General features: G+C 35.6%; 1 long non-coding RNA gene across 1 annotated transcript in view; it reads left to right on the top strand.

Annotated features, from left to right (window-relative positions):
• The window catches only part of LOC310898073, a 42,817-nt gene extending 22,793 nt beyond the window's left edge, over window positions 1-20,024 (top strand). The window contains exon 2 of the long non-coding RNA XR_014582936.1: window positions 8,009-20,024. This is a non-coding gene — a long non-coding RNA (uncharacterized lncRNA). The remainder of the gene's footprint in view (window positions 1-8,008) is intronic.
• Window positions 20,025-20,426: the final 402 nt, after the last annotated feature.

Here is a 20,426-nt window from a genome sequence, read left to right as displayed (position 1 = left end):
TCTAAATATTCTTTATTCCCCTGATCATAGAGAAGAAAAACAACAATTAATTATTGTCACTAAAAATTGTTGGCTTTGCATAATTTATTGCCTTGTCTTTTTTATATTTTGGATGTAATTTTTATTTCTTTTTATTCCTCTGATATGAGGAATAAGACTGCCATTTTTATTTGCTGAAGTATTTTGATGGAACTTACTATATTTTGTTTTTTAAATGGAAATGGCATATTGCTTGCAAGGAAGATGTGACAAGGGAGATGTCTATTTCCTACACATTCCACGTAGTTCTGCACCTGTGGCTGCTCAGAAGTGGGAGGGTTACAGGCTCCTTTCAAAAAGAACTGGGAGCCCAGTCACCTCTATAACCTGATCCTGAAGCTCAGATTTGCAGCAAGCCCAGCATGTTAGAAATGTCAACAAGCTTCATCTCACATGACTTTCACGTTATGGAATCGAGTGGTTAATCCAAACACCTGAATATTTTACCATATTTTGAGACCATTGTTGCAGAGTATCTTCTTCCAAGGTTGCAACCTTGAGATTGACAAATACTCTCCTGGACGCTCATGCATCTTTACAGCAGTAAAGATAGCAGTATAGCTATATAGCAATAATACTTAATTTTCACTTTAAAATTGTGAACATATGCATCATACGGATGGGTGTGCTGATCCTAGTGAAATATAATGGAATATTTCTGAGACTGAGAAAAAGGAATTTATTTTCTATGTTGTATTTTACATTTTGTTTGTTTTTATTTTATTTATTTTTTTATCAACCATCAGTGCTTTTGTGTAAGTGTGGGATTTTACGTCTTTAAGAAAATATGTTGGAGATTCAGCTTCAAGTTACATACACTTTGACGGCCTTGGTCAAAAATAAATGTGATGACTGTGACACAAAGGTATATTGTAATACATAAGTCCTCAAGGGTGGTGTAAAAAGATTTCTATACTTCTTGAACCAGTATAGTAATCCAAAGATGTTCCATAATCACTGAAGAGAGTTTTTTTTTTTTTTTTTCCCCTTGATAAAGGAAAACAAAAAAAGCCAAGGACTACAGCTTTCAGTATATCTCGGGAATACTAGTTAAGAGTTAAAACTGAACTACTGATAAATACTTATGGGAAAAGGAAAGAGGCTTCATTATTCCAGAGGAGAAAAAGTAATAATAAAATAGAAACAAGTTTACAGATCTACAGATATGGAAAATGTAATGGTACGTTTTAATTTGGAAAGTATCACTCCCAGTGCCTGTAGCGGTGAATTAAATTATACGTACTAATAGTGTAAATAAATTTATGGACAGCCAATATATTAAAAAAATAATAATTCAGTGGATAAAGCTTAATAACATTTGAATAAATTGTTATCTAAAATATCACTGACTAACATAGACAAAACCCATGAAAAAAAAATCATAAAGCAGAAATTTCACTGAATCCATATGCAGAAGGAATTCTGATCCACAAATTCTCAAAACATTAGGTATAAGAGAAAAAAAAAAAAAAACAGATGAGAGGAAAAAAAAATTCTTAGTCCTTGAAGAATGCAATCATAGCTTAATACTCTCAGTTCTCACAGTTAAGGTAAGGTCTTTATGAAGAAAAAAATTCTTGGTGATTTTTTTTTTTTTTTAAATACACAGTGTGGAATTAAATGGTTATCTACCAGTTTGCAAGACTGTTATATATTTTTAAAAAGTCAGCTAGATGTCTTGTTCTATGCAAAACAGAAAAGACTTTCTAGACTTGTTTATTTTAATCTCTGGTACTGTAGACTAGCGTAAGACTATGGTTAATATCATATCAGTAATAAACAATGCAAAGTGTTGACTAGAGGGATCAGCTAGGTCTATCAGTGCATTTTTACCAGGCAGTTTAACACATAAAACATTTGCCTTCATGTTTCATCCATGGTTTTGATTTGGTTTTGATTAGAAGGTGCCTAGTAATTCAGCAGTACAGTTTACCAGCTCTGCCCGTTATGGTCCTTTTCATATACACACAATTTACACTAACTTACTTTGTATCAGAAAATAAAGAGCATATTATTAATTTATAATGAATAACTTAGACTAAATTCCATTAGAAGTATTTATTATTCAGAGATTCTTAAACATTAATATGATAAATATCCATATTTTATCTGTTACAGATGAACAAATTACATTCACGGTTCAGTGTAATCCATTCATTGGTTCACAGATCCTAAAATCCTTCAGGCAGCGTGACAAATCCACATAATTTCCCTGAGTACTAGGTTGTGCATTTGTGTATCTGATTAAGCTGAAAGATGTGTTAAAAATATATATAAAAATCCTCAAGTAGCCAGACAGCTCACTATGGCTACATACCTCAGAAGTCTCTGGAGCACTTTGTTATTCCAAGCAAAGTTGGCAGTAATTTACACTCAATAAATCGGTTCCAGATCCGCCTGTTTCAGATGATATCACAAAGAAAAGATTTTATGTGAAATTCCCTTACCTTTTGTCTAAGTGTATTCCTTTTAAGAGATTTGCCATCACAAATGCAGATGATATGGAGATAAAGAGATTCCCTTGCTCTCCAGAACATGACAATGTAATGGATCAAGAGTTTATACATAAGCTATGCTTTGCTAAAATCCAATAAAATATAATTAATCTTTTTTTTTTTTTTCAAAATTTTTGAAAAAAAATCTGTTTTTCATGGTGTGCAGTGAGTTTAACTGACTAATATCTGATCCTTCTTTTTTTCAAAATTTTTGGACAAAAAAAAAAGTTTCCAGATTTGTAGCAAAAAAATGGGATATGTCATTCATAATACATTAATAAATCTTCCATTAAGTACAAAGAACATGGTCGATAGAGACAGTTACAATAATTTATGATTTCTGACAAAAGAAAAGTAAAAAGGTCTTATAACAGTCAGGACTCAACTATGAAGATCTAGTCTTATGTATGGTTCAAAGTCTTTTGATGTGTTACAGCTTTATACAGAGTAATAGTTTGTTACAAAGTAGATTAACTTAGCCCAGCAATTTGCTACCATTTTTTTTTTTTTAGGCAGATGCAAAGAAAGACAGCTTAGCTTGCCTGTCTGCAAATTGTAAATTAATGGGAAAAAAGGGCTTAGAAGAATAACAACAGAAATTATAAATGGATACAAAGTGTGAAATCAAGGAAATTTAGACTGAAAGAAGAACAATAATTATCTCATGGTGATAGTAATTAGACTTGAAACATTAAAACAACAACAACAAAGATGAAACATTGAAACAAACAAACAAACAAACAAAAAAAGAAAATAATTTATAAGGTACAACCCAGCACTGGAAAGAAAGGGATATTTTAAATAATGTAGCAGTTCTTTTATATTTCTAACTTCACTAGCTCTGTGATTATGAATGGACATCGTTTTAAGAAAAAGGAGGGAAAATGTGCTTTGTTCAGATGACAGTGATATGTGCGCATACATATGTCTGAGAGAAAAATGCTTCTGTGAAGTTGCCTGAATCTCTATACATCTTATTATCTGAAGAAAGTGCAGGAAGGAAAAACTACCTACTTTCAGAGCAAACACATTATAGAGATCCATGAGCACCAGCTGCATGACTGCAGATCAACTTTCAATTGCAGGATGAGGTCAAAATCATCCTGTACCTCTGGTATGAGCACCCTCCATGATGTGAAATCAATGAGATATTGGAATTAACAGAAATCTTTCTTTCTCTTCTCCCTTTATATTGAGTAAAGCATCAAGTGGCTGATGCAGGTAGTGTCTTTATTATTTCCATTAGCTGTGTGCCACTTGAGGAAATTCTGTTTTTCATGGTGCGAACTGGGTTTAACTGACTGTAATATCTGCTCCTTTGACTTTTATTATTTACATATTGTTTTAACTTCAGGAAATCTTGAAAATATGCAAGATACAACTATATTCATAGATATCAATATTTATGGACTCTGTTCCCTTAAGCTAAGTGAATGTAAATGAACTTCGTACCATTTTGCTAGTTACTGGCAATGGTAAATTTGTAAAAGCTTTTACTATTTTCTCTCACAGCAGGTTGATAAGACTCATTGCTAGAGTATAATATTTTTGCCCCTTTTTTGCACTTAAAAGGTATTAATTTGCATTTATTTGTGTTTTTGTTCATATCACAGCTTTGCAGCTAGACCATTATTTTTGGAAGTGCTTCTTTATGGTGCTCCTCACAAGTATATCAATTCTATTAGACATATCGGTGTGTAAGACCTCTTTGTCTAAAACAAAATTGATCCCATTGTTTCTTTATACATATACACAGGCTATACATAGCTGTTTGTAGATATCGGGTGGAGTAACAAGTCAAATGTAAAACATTCTTCATTCTGTATTTGTGTATGCATAAAATATAAGAATGGTGTTTATTTACATGTTACCACTTAATAAAACCAAATATTGGAACTTTTGAACAGTGATAAAGAAACAGCAAAAAAATAAGGTCAGTTGCTGAAACTTCTAGCACATGTTAGCAGATCATTCTGTTGTACAAGTCACTTACATGTATCCTTCTGGACATTCAGTGAGAAGTATTGCTATTTCTAATTTTACAGATTGAATTGGTTGTTTCCGTACAGCAAAATGACCTCTTTAGGCAGTACCATATTTGCAGGACCTTGTGGCATGGCCTTGCACTCAGCAGAAAAGTAGCAGTTTAATTAGCGTTACTGTGTTGCCATTAGTACCAGGTGATTACAAGTTTTTGGAGACTGAGACCTTGCAGGAAATAATGTAAATTCTTATAACAACAACATAGCAAATCCATCATGAGACCTTATAGGAAGAGAAAGTGATTTTGTTTTAAGATAAATAACTCTTTACTCGCTTACATAAAAGCATATTCACAACAAGCACCAGTATGGGTTTATCCAAGTATTCTGCTCAGCCTTCAAGGATCAAGGACATATACCCAAGTGGCTTGCAAGGATTTCTTGTGATGACATGGAGGCACTATCTATTGAGTTAGTATCATGCCTCCTGGCTTCCTCCTATATCAGTAGCCGTAATAGTTTTGGATGTGCTCTTAGGAATAGACCTCAGTCAGGTGTTTTGTTGTTGTTGTTTGTTTTTCTTTCTGTCCTGTCCCTCCCTGTAAGTCATTTGGATTGATTAATTTTCTTTTGAGTCTGTACTTTTGTCTCTTAAGGCTTCAATCCTACCCAGGGTATGGGCTCTCATTAGTTTTGTTGATTTGAGTGTCCGGAGTAGCTACATGACCTTCTTGATGTACTCACCTAGGTGCTATACAAAATACTTTTCTCATGTTTTTCTTCTGCTGTTCTGCTGTTACCACACCCAGGCATTACCATTGATTCTCCAGTCTCATTTCTTTTGCAGTTCTCTGCTACTTAGGTCAACCCAATGGGCTTTTGAATTTGCACTGTATGACTCAAATGAGTTTTTAAAGCTTTACTGGTAGACAATACAAGCAACCACTCTTCAACAATAAATGTCAAAGTCCTGGTCCTTTCATTAGTGAAATGGATAAGCCAGATAAACAAGCACAAACATAAAAGAACTTATGCACACATTGCAACTCATGCTATTTTACTGAGTAAATGGCATACATGGAACCTTAAAATTTTACTTCAAATTGACATTTTGCTTTCCATTTTTATTTTTTTATTTTTTTTTCCTTTTATATTTACTGATTTGGGTAAGGAATTCCTTTTGCTTTCAGTCTAAATCTGAAAAATATGAAAACACAAAGTGGTAATTCCTGAGGAAATTCCTGGTTTTGAACGCATTTGTATGGCTTATCGGTGTCAGCTGCAGAGACTGTAAAAACTCTTCTGTTTACACAGAATGTAAAAAATCAACCAATTGCCCCTCTTTTGTTCTTTTCCTTGGTTTCATTATCTAGCCTTTGACACACTGAAGTAACTTTCCACATTATTTTATCACTGCAGGGGCAAATCTTGCCCTTCATTTCCACCTCATGGAAACACCAGCCAACCGGGAGCTGTTCAATCCAGTAGTTTAAGGGTTATTAAGGTTATATGGCTCATCTCCCTGTGCCTTCCAGATCAGACTCACAACTTCACAGAATTTCTCTGCACAACAGGCCTTTGATGGAGTATTAGAGATGGAATCCACTTGTTAATGCTTCCCCTCAAGCAGTTGCTGAAACTATTGCAGTCTCTGAGTTTCAGTAACATTGGTGATGCAGGTTAGAGTGAGGATTATTTTGACCTAAAGACCGTGAAGAATTTTTTTATTTTTATTTTTCCTGTTCTAAGCCTGGATGCTTATGGACCTGACCTCATCTGATACTACCTTTTTTATTTTTATTTTTATTTTTATTTTTTTGTTCATAATAAAAACATCAGTCTAGCATGCATTTCTAACCAAGTTTGTGACAGAATGCGAAAATAATCATTGTTAAAAAGGAAAATAATTTTCTGCCCAGCCTTCAATTCAGTTCTCTTATATTAAAAATCTTGTTGCTTCCTAACTATCATTACATTTCTGAGAAACTAAATAGAATTTACCAGTAACCATATGATATTGTCACAGAGAAACAAAAAGAAGCCCAAAAATCTCTGTGAGGAATATCTGATAGGACACTTTACATCAGGATTTTGGTGAAGATCAGAGAAGTGTTTCCAAGGTGAATCTCACTTGTTAGCTCCCTTACTGCACTTGTTGGCATCAAGGAAGCACTTGCTGGTGTCATGGAGCAGTGACCCTCCACACAAATAAAGTTCCTTATGAATGATGAAAACTAACCTGACTGTGGGTCCCCAGCCAACATACCTCAGGTACCCCACCTGCTAAGAAGCCTCTAGTTTATGGGACCAAACTCGTATTACAGTAACAACCTCTGAGAAATATACAGAACCAACATCAGGGCCTCAGCACCCACTGTTTAGCTCTACCAACCCATTCCTTCTCTGCAGCACTACTTGATTGTTGTAAAGGCAATAATGTGTCCTCCTGCAATTGCTGCTGTACTGCCAGAAAAATATGCAAGTCTGCTGAAATTGCCAGCAGGTTTACTCTGCAAGAAGAGGAAACAAATTTTTTGTAACAATAACCTTAGCCTGGTTATCCTCATTGCCCGAAATTTGGGTCTGTATTTATCAGGCCTTACTACAAGAATCAAGGGGATATGATCATTGGTTAAGAGTAGCAGAACTGTAAACATTTGAACATTCCTATTAGTAGAAGAGGGACTCATTTCTCACCGGGATAATGTAGATTAGATCTAGACAATTTGTTTGTAAATACTGCCCTAGAAATACTGTGAAAAGCAATTCAGAGGCACAGAAGAATAAGGAAACAATCATTTTTAAATTCTTGAGAAGCTGTTACTAAGTATAGCAAGTAAAATGCATGTATTTGTTACAACCCTCTAATTATGTACGCTGTGAGACAGCTCTGTCATATGAATTAGAAAATCAAAACATCTATTGGGTCTTTAAGGTAATACCTTCTCAGGGTATAATTCTCTCTACAAAGTGCTGGCTAGGTATTTATATAGTCCAGTTAAATGGCTAAGGAAAAAGTCTTCTGCATTTCACACCAGGACACTGCTTTATAATTGAAAGTGTATCATTTTGAGATTGCTTTAGAAGTGATTGGCACTTTTCAGAATATATTTATAACACACCTCTGGTAAAACAAACAACTATACTCAAATTAGATCCCGAGGAAGCTAATTTTCTTTCCTAGTCACTGCAATACATCTGTCATTCTCCTCACTATTGCTATATAGTGTTGTCATTCTCAGGCATATATCCCATAAAAGCTTATCCTCAGGTCTAACCTGTGCTTTATTCTTTGCTTTCTCTTAACTGTCTCCACATAAAAAATCCTTATGTCCAATGCATGTGTGCTTTGGGTCTGGACTCAGCTGCATGACATATCGACAGAAGAATTACAATTGCTGGAGATATGGAAGGAAACATGATTTTGCTCTAAAGAAAGCTTTTTTTTTTTTTCTTTTTTTTTTTCTTTTTTTTTTCCTGTCCACCTTGTAGCAAAAATGCAGCTATCATTTGGGTTGCTGAGATGAGCCTAGTGACTCCTCTTAGAAGATGTCTTGCTGAGCAGAAGTGTGCAGCCGGATTTTGTGTACCTTTGCAAGATCTACAGGCAGCATGGTTTAGGGAGAAGCATTTGAAATCTTCAGAAATTAAAACGTCTTTTGAAAGTTGCTAGAGGTGGGTGTCAAATAAATGCCAGTCTAACATCAGTGACCACATGCTGTGGTTATGATGACACAATCCTGCCAGTCTGTGCGGGGATCTTACTTCAAGTGTTCCAGTTTGCATATGGGGAGAAATGACATGCTCTTATCTTAAGCATGAATGAATTCTTCTCAAAGATCTGGAAGCTGAAAATTCTGCTGAAATATTCTCCATGTTCCTCAGCATTTTTCTGCATCCTGCTAAAACATCTATCAAACCGCAAATGGGAAGAGTGCATAAATTGTGCTAGTCTTGCAGCTTGATACAGGCTGGATTCAAAGAAGCATGCTGAGCTAGAAGTGTCTCCATGGACAGGCTTAAAATTAGTTCTATATAAAGGCTTAGGAAAGACAAATATATTTCATCAAAACATCTCACAAAGTGGCTGAATTAGTTAAAACTTTAAAATTCCAAAACAGAGCCTCCCAGACTGTACTGGTGCATTTTTATCTTGAATTAAAAAAAAAAAAAAAAAAAAAAAAAAAAAAAAAAAAAAGTGACCACCACTAAAATGTTCATGCACATTCATCAAAAGTTTTTATTGTTAAATATGGTGTTTGGAATACCCTGGTCTCAATTACAGCCACAAATCCTTGACCACAAACTAGATACTTTAGTTGTTCCCCATTCTGTGTCTGTACAGGCTTTATGTGTCATGGTGTTGGTGGGAGGGTGCTGCAGGACAGCCTCTGTAAACTCCCACTGCAGGACTTGGCTGGATCCAGAAGCCAATATGGTGATGCTTTTGGGAAATGTGTTTAAGAAAGGGTAAAAATGCTGCACAGCAAGAGCAGTGAGGGGAAAAAAAAATTGTGAAAAATGGAACTGCAAACATCAAAGTCAGAGAAGAAGGGGAAGCTGGGGGAAAACTGTTAATTTTTGTCTTTGTCTCACCATCATACTCTATTTTAATTGAGAATAAATGAAATTAACCTGTTTTGCCTGACATGGTAATTGGTAAGTGATCTCCCTGTTTCTATCTTGACCATTGATCTTTTTCATCCCATTCTCTCCCCATGTCCCATGGAGGAAGGGGTGTGAGAGAACAGCTGGATGGGGGTCTGGCAGCCAGCCAAGGTCAACCCACCACAGCATCACAGGTAGTCACACATGATACTGGCAATTCCAGGTGCGTATGTCTGGGAGTCCAGGTCCAGGAATCCTATCTATGTGTTTATCATCAGGAAGAAAACCTTAGATGCTTCCATGGGAACTTTACAAGCTAAATGCCGTATGCAGTTGGGATCACACAGTACGTGGAGGCTAGACTGGACAAGAACAAGGTTCGCTGTAACATTACAGAGTAGTCATTCAGCTCCAACATGTATGTTTTAATGCTACAGGATTATTATTATTATTATTATTATTATTATTATTATTTTATTCATTTAAATTAGAAAAACTAAATCCCATGAAGGCACAAAATAGAATTCTACAGTGAAATGAAATCTCATGCTACCTGCTGTTATAGACTAATTGCTAACAATCAATGAACTCTTATCTTTTTCATTTTAAAATTATTAGTGTTGCTTTGGTTATTAGTGTAATTTAGTGTTATCCTTTTTTCTTTCCAAATTAAAATGAACCATGATATACTCAAAAATGAATAAGAAGTTTAATTATTTTTCCAAGGAAAAACATTTAATTTAAATTTATGCTCAATCCTCTTGTAGAATACATCAGTGTTATCATAAAAATGCAGTTTTGGTGTGTGAGCAAAGTAACTGAAAACTGTGCTGGAGGTGTATAGTGAAATGCTCGGCTGACAGTAATTTGATACAGAAAAAAATCATCAGTATCACACAGTCCATATGTTTTCTCCTTCACTCCTGGTATTTTACCTTAGTTAATGACTTGATATTTAGGTCTCCCATTTAATGATCCTCCTCCTCTCCAGCTCAACTTTCCTTTTGCTAAACCGTTCCCTATGTCTGTCAGCTCCCTCAAACACTTACACATCTAGCCTCTGAACCTTATTTAGCAAATCACTCATTCTCTTTCTGAATAAACAGGCAAGGGTCACACACTCAATTTTTCTCTCTACAAATTTTTCCTTTGGCTTATCATAATTTTACATATACATGTATATGTACATATCAGATTCCTTCTGAACAAACTGAATCTTCATAGTCTTTCAGATGAGATTATCGCATTGCTAAACTATGGTTTTCAAGCAAGTTTGTAAAAGCAGTAGAGATAATACTGTTCCCTGTCTTCATATGTGCTTTGTGATGGTCTTCTGGGCTCAGCTTCTGGGATGAACTTTCATAAAACATGGAACTTCTGATGTTGCTGGATAAATATTCAGAATATTTGATTTGCTTAAAATTTTAAAGATTTTCAATACTAATACTTTGCATATTTTGAGAAGATGCCAATATTAACTTCCTATTTTAGATTTTGATCTTATGCTAATCTGTGATGATGACGACGATGATGATGATGATTTAATTTGAGGGAAGCTTTACAGCTTCTTTATCATCATCACTACCTTGTAATGCCTCCTACCATAAAACATCTTCATTCTTTTATTTCAGTCTTGTTTTATCATGGAGAACAGCCAGTCTGCATGGAAGTCAAATCTAATTATAGACAATTCTAATTAGTCTCTCCTTCAATTTTCACAAGAATGTACCTAATTCATTTTCATTCTTTGACTGAATCTCACATTCCTATTTGGTTCTTCGGGATAAAGTGTTTCTGGGTATGAGATTAATTCCATTAGGACTTTTCTTGATCTTGACCTCTACATTGCTTCCACATCATCTTTCTGATATTTAATTCTGAACCTTCTTGGTTTTGCTTATATATACATCTAATTTGCTACCTCTGGATCACTGTCAAGATGTGGAACTTCCTGTCAAAGTAATTGTAACTCCCTCTTTTTACCGTTTTTTCCGCATTTGTGTTCTATAAAATCTAAGCCATTGAAGCACTTAAGATACAAGTGGTAAAATAATATCTCACCACTATTGTGACCCTGTATAAAATCCTATGGTTATGCAGTTTCAATTATGTATTTGGACAGTTCACTGAATTTTCCCTTCACTACAGCCTGCAGCTATAAATTGTCTCAAAGGAGCTGGAAGGGAATCAGAAAAACTTTGTTCCATAGAATAAAATGGTTAAGTTTGCTCAGAATTCTGTAAGTAGGAAACATCATGAACCAGAAGGGTTGTCTGCCTCATCTTTGGGCCAGCATCTATTTCAATATGAACCTCATGATTCTGTTCTGTACTGTTTGAATCATTGGTCTCTGACAATGATATCAAGGTGAGATTAATGATGTGAAAAAAATGGTTATTTAAATGAAGCCTTGTATGTATAAAATTCAATTTATTTATTTATTTATTTATTTATGTGAAATACCCTAATCACTTTAGCCTAAATATTTTCATTTTAATGGAGCTAGACAAACTAGACAGGTCTGTGGTTGAGAAGTGATCCTTCTGTGACCATATAAGGATATCTTTATTAGTAAAAGAGATAAAAAACGTTTTAGGTAATGCTGAGAAAATGAAGACATGGTTAAATATGTGCAAAGTTTAGGTGAAGTTAAAAAATGACTGACGAGATCATTAACTGTAATGAGAGTGTATACAAAATTAGAGGAGTGTACATTATCAGTAATCCATCTGTTTCTCAGTAAGGATGAAGAAAAACAAAATTTCACCTGGGAAACCACTTTCATGATAGCAAAAGCATATCTGTTACAGAGATTAAAATAAATAAATAAATAAATAAATCAGAATTGCCAGGAGAAAGATCTTATTGTTCTTTTAATTTTACAGTGTCTGCAGGTAAAGTTCGATCCTTCAACCTAGATTTAAATGTGGTTTGGGAGAGAATTACATGTTCTGTACTATTTGTTCAGAAGTTCTTCAGAGAGTGGCCATTAAAAGAAATGAAAAATCATAAACAATAAAGTAAGAGACAGATAAGTTGACATACTTTTCTTGACTATGATAAAGATTTGTATTCTGAAGTCTACATATGCTAAAGCTAGTAGACCTCTTTTTATTTTCTGGTAAGGACTGGTCTTGGACCTCCCAGAACTCTCTGCCTAGTTTGGGAGAGAGAGGTGCTATCCATAGTAGAGGATGATTTTAGTTAGTGATTATTTAATTCAATCGAATATGCACATGTCCATGGAACCAGGTGGGATGCATCTGAGGGTCCTGAGGGAGCTGGCCAAATCTATTCTGGGGCTTTCCTCTGGGAAGATTATAGTGACTATATTTTTTTTTTCCTGATGATTGGAAAAAGAGATCCTCAAAAAGAACAAAAATGAGGATATAGGGAATAATGGAGCTGTCAGCCTTGCCTTGATCACTGGGATAGTATGGAGCAAATCCTCCTGGAAACCAGTTCAGGCTACGTGAAGGCTAAGAAGGTGATTTAGAAAACCAGCATAGGTTTAACAAGGGCAAATTGTGCTATGCCTTCTCTGATGCAAAGACTGGCACTGGGATGAGCAGTGAATGTCATTTCTTTTGAGCTTAAAAAGGCTTGTGACAATGTCTCCCATAGCATCCTTGTAGCCAAGCTGAGGAGGTATGGACAGGATGGGTAAACTACAAACAGGAAAAGAATTGGCTAGATTATTAGGCTTAATGGTTCAAAATCAACTGGCAACTGGTTATGAGTGGTGTGCCTTGGGTAATACTGATGCTGATACTGTTCATCATCTTAATCAACAGCCAGGATAGGAGATAAAATGTTTCTTCACCGTGCTGATGAAAAAACTCAGACTGGGAGGATGATATGATACATTGGATAGCTGGACTGCTATGCAAAGACCTTGACAAACTGGAGATATAGGCCAAAATAAAATCATGAACTCAACAATGACAAATTAAATACCTTGTAATCTGAAACAGAATAAACTCATGCAATAGTACAGCTTGCAAGCTGCAGCCCCAGTATCAGCCCACCCTCTACAAAAGAAAGATTGATAATCTGGAGCCCAAAAATTGACTACCAAGATGGTTAGTGGCTGGAGCATATGATGCAGGAGATGAAGATGAGTGAATTATTTAGCTTGGAGAAGATAAGATCAAGGAGATTTAACTGCAGTCTACCAAAACTTAACAGGGGTTATAGAAAAGACAGAGCCAGACGGCCATCAGCCATGCACAGCAAAAGAACAAGAGGCAACAGACACGAATTGCAACAATAAAAATTTCAGCTCGATATATGAAAATAATAATAAATAAAAAAAAAACATAATAAGGGTGATTGAGCAGGCTCCCCAGGGAGGCTGTGGGAACTCCATCTTTGCAGATACACCAGATTCAACTGGGCATGTCCCTGAGCAACCTGACCTGATTTTGATGTTGATCCTGCTTTAAGGAGTGTATAGACTGAATGACTTACAGTCCTTGAAACCTGAAGCATTTTATGCTTCAAAAAACATTTCAGGATTATTGTCTATCATTATTTGTGGTGTAGTCAAGCTGGTTGTTTTTCCCTGGAGTTGAATTCATTCAGCTTCCAATCTGGACTACACTTTGAGCTCTTACAAAGCCATTACCTCTCATTCTGTTTTTGCTTGAATAACTCTTTCTGCAGAAGTTGCTCTTGTGATATCTGATAAGCCTAGGTTTCAGACCGTTTTACATTGGTAACATCCCTGTACCCCTTAGAAAAGTGTCCTGAGAGTGTACTCCTCGAGCATGAGCATAACTCACATCTCTGCATAAACTTTCCTACTACTTTATGACTGGTTGGGTTCCTATACCTACGGATTGAGCCATGGTCCAGACTGGGACTTTGATTTAGGCCACTACCTTACATAAGCCATTATTGCACAACTGGATGCAACTGGAATTTTGCTTCTACTCTGTCCAGTACTTTGCCTTTCTTCTTGCTCTCTGAAAGTCTCCTTTCACTCATGCTCTCTAGGCCAAATATCCTAAAGGGGATACCTGTCTCTGCCAGATGTTTAATCCTGTATGGCTTTAGAGAATTTCCTAGATGTGAATAGGAAGAGGCAATCTGATCCCCAGAACACTGCAAACTAAGTACTCATTTTTTAATAACATTTTTAGAACTGTGAATAACTATACGTTTATATAATGGCATATGCAAATGCACCCTCAGATCACCCTGAACTGTAAGAAAGCATGTGCAATACCAGCTCAGAACTATGTAAAACTAATAAGTATAATCATTCTGTATCTAAATTAAAATAAGAAGACAAAGGTTTAAATATCAGTCAGCCAATAAATTACATACTTACAGGGTCTAATTCCTGTATTGGAGAATGACTCCTTAGGCTTGTACTTTGTAGAAATCACTCATGTTATATGATATGCATGTTTTCTTGTATTGACTGTCATCTTTCCAACTGATTGACAGATTTTAGGTACAGCCCTTATCTGAGGTTCCATTTTCACAGAATGGTTGAGGTTGGGTAGCATCTCTGCAGATCGCCTAGTCCAACCCCCCTCATTACAGCAGGGTCAGCTACAGCAGGATTCTCAGGGATGTATCCAGTTCGGTTTTGAATAACTCCAAGGATAGAAACTCTGTAACTTCTCTGGGCAACATATTCTAGATTTCAATCACCTTCTCAAACAAACAAACAAAAAAAATCACTTTAAAAAACAAAACAAAACAAAACAAACAAACAAAAAATATTTAAATGGAATTTGTATTTCAGTTTGTGCCCATTGCCTCTTGCACTGCTCACAGGATACCATGGAGAAGAGTCTGGCTCCCTCACCTTTATTACCTCCCATTGGGTATTTATACACATTGATGAGATCCCCTCTGAGACTTCTCTTCTCCAGGATAAACAGTTCCATAATCATCTCCATGACCCTTCAACTAGACTCATTCTAGTATGTCCATATTTCTTTTGTACTGCTGAACCCAGAACTGGACCCAGCACTCCAGAGGTGCCTCATCAATGCTGTGTAGAGACCAAGGGTCACCTCCCTCCACCTGCTCTTCCTAGCGCAGCCCAGGATGCTGTTGACCTTTCCTTCAGAACACATTGCTGGTACACTTTATTCATTCCTTGTTATGTTGGGACATTTAGTTAAATAATATTCAGTGAATTTGTTTAGATGTAGTATCTTATTAATTGGTGATAAAACTCATAACATTCCCGTATTTTTCTTCAAAATGGAAATGAGGGCTTTGAGGGGATTCTATTAATATGCTTACAATCAACTGTATTTCCTTCCCAAAGTGATCTATTTAAAGGTTTCTACAGCATATGTCCACGCCAGGTAAATTATATCGGATGCATGATCTTAGTGAACCTTTCATTATATTTTAAATTCATGCTGGACACTTTACCACACGCTGAACCACACGTGGCTTACAGGATTTAGCTTTAATGTTTAATATGGTGATCTGAAAAAATTTTTATTTCTCCATCTGGCTTTTTATTGACATACCACTGAACAGATATATTTACCTGCAATAACTGTGATAGTGGTCACATTGCTTGTAATGACAAGTCTTCCTTGCTGAAAGAAGGGATGTTACAGACACATTTCAGAGGAGACTTTTTTTTTTGTTGTTGTTTTTTTGTTTTTGTTTAGCTAAGGAGGAAACTGAAAAGTATTCTGTATGTGGCTGGAGCAAAACTGTATTAGTAATACAATACTAATATTATATATATATATATATTATATATATATATATAATACTAATACAATACAAAAAATAATGATCTTTACTTGAACACTGTTTTTAGTGGTCCTATAGCACTATCTTCTAACATATTATGGAAACCTGCAATAGGAGCAAACCCTGGTTGAATAGTTCAGTTTTAAGAGAAACAGAATACAGACACTATTTTCAGTTTAATTTAATAGCTAGAAAGGTAGCAGAAATTTTTAAGATCCAATAAAAGGCTCGGGCCCTTTAAGCAGGCCTTAGAGAGAATGCACTTCCTAAAACCATAATGCTGTTGCTGAAAACCACTCAGCTGCTGCTTAGCAACTTATGGAATTTCATAAGAATTTTTTTTTTCTTTTTTTATGCTTTCCCAAACTTCAGAGTTGCACTTTCACACCTTCCTGAATGAGTACTGTAACCACTCTCTTGTTACTGGAAAGGGAAAGGTTTCTTTTGGATGTGTTTTAAAAGAAATGAGTGCTCAAGGATCAAGGATACAGTTCCTGTTTTCAGGGAAGGGTTCAAGGCTATGAATGCTGAGTAGTTCATGTGTCTGTAAATTCATCTGCGTAGAAGAGCAAGGTGCTGGAAACACTCTGTTCTCAGTGTTTTCTAGAGACCATGTTCCTTCATGCTTCATTTGGAGGGCACCAAACTGCTGCTACTGGGCCTGTTCAAAGGTGCTGACGTCCTGCCTAGCACCTTCACCTTGGAGCAAGTAGCTAAATGCTGGAGTTGGGGTCTCAAGAAGACTGAGCAAAAAGTAACTCACAGAAAGTATGTTGAATATATGTCTTCTGAACTCTGAGTCTTTGCTTCTGCAATGAGTCATCTTAATTCTCAGTGCATACAGGCCTTAAAAAGATCTGAGTAGTTTTCCTGTCATAAAAAGCCTAATAAACCTTCTTTTTGATTCAAGGATTTTTATTTTATTTCTGATTTCTCATCTTAAAAATGCTTTATTAATTTCACTTGATTTCAGTTTGCTGACATTTTGCTTCTCAGTTCCATTTAGCATCAAAGAAAACACTAAACAAGCTATCAGGAGTTACTCTGAACTCTGAATAATGATTAAAAAAAAAAAAAAAGAGGGCTAACCCTTGTAATATGGGTTTGTAATAAACTAGGACTTCACTTTGATAGTACCTTTCACATTGAATGCAAATGAAGCCTCTGAGCTTTTTTTTTTTTTTTTTTCTTTTTCCTTGAGAATTGTGATATTTAACATTATCACACCAAGAAATAAACAATTGTTTAAGGAAATGGGTGAGAGTTGTTCTCAGAGCTACAGTGCTGAGTCAGTCATGCAGAACTAATTTCCTGGCTGTCTCTGAATGCACATAAAGCTGCTCTGTAGCTGCTGCTGACAATGAACTAGTGACTGGAAAAAGGAATCTTAAACACAGTCACATCTCTTGACTGTTAAAATCCTTTACACAAAGCATGCTGATCTAATGTAATGTAGTAAGCAGTATCCTTTTTTTTTTTTTTTGGTGTGTGTGCAAGTAAAAGAAGTTTTAATACCTGAAGTAGTTGCTAAGAAACCAAATGCTTCCAAAATATTTTTTTCTCACTAATAAAACTGTACTTTTTTCTTTAAATGAATATGCTTACATTTGAAATGCAGTACTGGATATTGCATAATAGGAAAAACAATAGAAGATTATGAGGATGTCTCATTCATGTGGGGAAGATATTACAAATCTCTTAATTGGAAAATCTGTATTTGAATAAAACTGCCGAACATTTTAGAACCACAAAACAAATGGCAGTAAGCTGTCTTTGTAAAAAGGGACTCTCTTGTTTTCTTTATCTATATCATATGGCACAGAAAAACAGAACTGATGCCTATGCTTAATATTTAAAGCAGGTTAACAGATATTTTTGCTTTCAGAAACATAGTCAGTTTTATAAAATGGTGTCTTGGCACTAAAAGATTCTCAGATCAAAAAAGATCTCCATACAATATCTCCAAAAGTAAAAGAAAAAATAAATGCATTCAGGTATATAGATTAATTTGCATTCAGGTACGTAGATTAACTAAGACTGCAAGATCACAGAAGATGCCCACAAACAATGCAATTGTTTCTAGCTTAATGCAGAACTAATGTTATTATTCAGATAAACTTTAATGGCTTAGAGAAGATGAAGGTGGGAGGAAAGTGCACTCAAATCCAAGTTTGCAGTGTTACAGCCCACACAGGCATGTAAATGAAGACTTGGACACAGGATCTGCTCAGTGAAGCAGAAGGTTTTACTGCCCTCTAGTAAAATGCAGTTACAAAACTGTCTCCTAAAATGTATGCATGCTGAGTAAACCTATTCAGTTTTCGTTACCGAAAATGCAATTAGTCCTGGATTGTCATCTCATTCTTCATACAGTCAAAGCATAAACAAAACAAAACAAAACAAAACACACGTTCAACCTAGACTGACTTATTTTTGAATTATGGAAAATAACATTAATGAGGCACAAAAGCAAGGCTTCTGTGGCTGTATCTGCATTAGTAAATCCGGTGCCAGATTTTCAGTATTGTTATTAGCAAAAGCCTAAGCAGTAGCATTCTCTGGAAAAGAACGGAGTTTTCATAACACAGTGCAAAAATTCCTGAGTCCTGACTGCAGGGGAACTTACCGTGTCGCTAGCATTGTACCAGCACTAAATTAGAAGCTCAAGCTTGAGCACATGATTTGTGTCCTTTAAGTCCTGGCAGCAGCAACTCTGTGAATAAAATGGCAGCTCAACTCTTTCTGTGATGCTTAGATAGCACTGTAGAGAACCGGAAGATAGTTGCAGGGAAGTTGTAGACGTTTAAAGGTGCAACACAGGAAAGAAAAAAAAAGTCATATTTTTGTTACTACACACATAGTTGTATCATGCAGTGCTGTACCCCTGGATTCTTACTAACAAGGATGATATGAAAGGATGTGCAAGGCTGTCATCTTAAAAAGCCTGACACTGACGGTGATTGTTGTAACTGTACACTGCAACTCATTAGGCAGGGCAGCCTCTGCTTTCCAAATAGCAACAAGAAAAGTATTTGAGAAAGGGCAAGCACTAACTGCAGCATCACAAAGTACCTACAGCTTTCCTCCCCATGTATTTATCTTACTTTATATATTTAATATTTTATGTTTTATATTTTATTTTATTTTATTTTATTTTATTTTATTTTATTTTATTTTATTATTTTTTGTGCACATGTGAAGTATGAAACTAGCAGGTTTTTCAGGAGTCACATGGCCCCTGTGGGAAAATTATACTTGCAATTCTCAACATCAGTCACTGAAAAGTACAAATATTCTGTCAATCCTGTCACTGTGTTTGTGTAAAGGGATGCTCAATCTCCATATATTCTTATTTATGTAGCTTCATAAATATTCAAATGCCTTGGAAAAGTGGGGTTGGAAATGGGGAGAACATTTAAAGTAAATATAATTTAAAATAAACATAAAGAAAATAGGGCTTTTTGTAAAAAGTCAGAAAGAATTTATATTTATTCATAGTAAAGATCTCAGTAGAGGGTAACGTAGTTCATTTCTTCTCCTACCTCTTACATTCCTCTTCAAAGAGCAGAGAGTGCAGGGCCACTAAATTGTCCAAGAGCCACCACAGAGGAGGAACTTTCTGAGATTTCACTCAGTCCTTGTATATTCTTTCAAGGTCAACACATAACCTGAATCTAGAAATCGGATACTTTCCGTTCTTTTTCACTGGTGGTGATTTGGGATCACAGAACCACACCAAGTTTTCTGACATTCCTCTTTTCTCCTGAGATGCAAGTGGCAAATCAGGCTTTCAAATTCTCCAATACCTTGTTCAAAGTAGTCGCAGATGCAAAAAGTACATCATTGTGGAAATATTTTTTCAGCATTTGTTACTGCGTAACTCAGGTCATTTTTGAAATTGAATTAATGAATTCCTAGAAGAAGAGGTCTGGAGAGGTCCATAGGAGACCACCTAATGTAAACTCCATATAGAAAACAGAGTTATTTGTACCTCAGTTATTGCTGACAAACGTTGAACTGTACAGGTTCATTGCATAATGTTCATTTGATGTTCCAAGGTATATTTGGTATCATTTTTTTAATGGAGTTCTGTATTTCTTTCCCTTTTCCCAGAAACACAAATACTGTCATAAGTAAATAACTGAAAAATGAAAATGAAAAAGACTCCAGAGAAATTCCAGGAATTTGTTGTATCTCACGCGATATTGTAGCTACAATGCAGTCCATGTATTTCTTGCCGTTGGAGATCACTGACTTTCTCAGCCTTCACCAGATCAAATCATGTGACAAGATCATAGCTATATTTGAATGACTTACAGCTTTCTATGCACCTATTACAAAAATAATAACATTTTCCTATTCTGAATCATATGAAGTGACAACATTCAGATTTTATTTTAGGAAAACACAATTGCAAGGATGGTTTCCTCCCCTCATGGTTGCTGTATAATGTGGTTTCCTCCTTGCTTATTGAGTATTTGATTCACAATCTTGTCCTCAAGAACAATCTTTTCCAACAACATTTAATGAGAAAGGCATTGCTATGTAAAGGGGGAAACATATT

The sequence above is a fragment of the Anser anser genome (assembly GCF_964211835.1).
Source record: "Anser anser genome assembly, chromosome: 3".
NCBI classification, from domain to species: domain Eukaryota; kingdom Metazoa; phylum Chordata; class Aves; order Anseriformes; family Anatidae; genus Anser; species Anser anser.
The sequence above is the reverse complement of the archived record's forward strand: the minus strand, read 5'-3'. Positions and strand labels throughout refer to the sequence as shown.